The sequence below is a fragment of the Sciurus carolinensis genome, chromosome 19 (genome assembly GCF_902686445.1).
Source record: "Sciurus carolinensis chromosome 19, mSciCar1.2, whole genome shotgun sequence".
Classification (NCBI taxonomy): domain Eukaryota; kingdom Metazoa; phylum Chordata; class Mammalia; order Rodentia; family Sciuridae; genus Sciurus; species Sciurus carolinensis.
In genome coordinates, this window is record NC_062231.1 from 16,137,496 (window position 1) to 16,138,347 (window position 852).

General features: G+C 44.6%; 1 non-coding gene across 1 annotated transcript; it reads right to left on the bottom strand.

The window, feature by feature from the left end:
- Nucleotides 1-475: 475 nt before the first annotated feature.
- On the bottom strand, nt 476-549 carry Trnav-uac (transfer RNA valine (anticodon UAC)). The gene has a single exon. It is a non-coding gene; the product is annotated as a tRNA-Val (tRNA).
- Between the last annotated feature and the right edge of the window lie 303 nt (nt 550-852).

The following is an 852-nucleotide window of genomic DNA, read 5'->3' on the forward strand; positions in this document are numbered from 1 at the left end:
AACAGGATCCATGCCATTATGAGAGAAGACATCTGAAACTGTCCATTCTGCCACTGCTTCGGATTCTTATAGACTCACAGGGGGTCAGAGACATGGAGGCCCTCATACACACAGGTCCAGTGGAACGCATCACATTCAGGCTTCCTTCTAGGCAGGGACTCCAGCCACCTGTCCCTTCCTCTGAATAAATCTGAGCGCTGCTACCCTGGACTTCCTGCAGGGGGCAGGGATGAAGGACCTGCTGGGAAACTGGGTTTGAAGACAGAAGCATGCAGAGGAGTGAGAGCAGGGCTGGTGGGATAGTCCCCTCCCGATCTGTCCTCAGGCAAAGCGGTTTGCACCCTTGCCCTGGGCTCCTAGGAGTGGGTCCCAGCTTCCTAGAGCTGAAGGGAGTAGAGAACATGAACATGATTGAGTCTACCCCATAGCATTTTCCATTATCCTGAGCTCCTTTTAGTTCCTTTTTTTTTTTTTTTTGCGGTGCTGGGGATCGAACCCAGGGCCTTGTGCTTGTAAGGCAAGCACTCTACCAACTGAGCTATCTCCCCAGCCCCTCCTTTTATTCTTTTTAAAACAATTTTTTTAAGTTGTCAATGGACTATTTATTTATTTATTTATTTATTTATTTATTTTTATGTGGTGCTGAAAGTTGAACCCAGTGCTTCACACATGCCAGGCAAGTGCTTTACCACTGAGCTACAACATGAGCCCTTCTTTTATTCTTATGTCACTGCAAATATAAATTTTTCATTGTTGTAACTCTTGTCCTCTGCACTTTTCTTTTTGCAATAACTACGTGAAAGACATTTTCTAAGGTGTCATATGATATTCACAATAGTTATTTTAAATGGT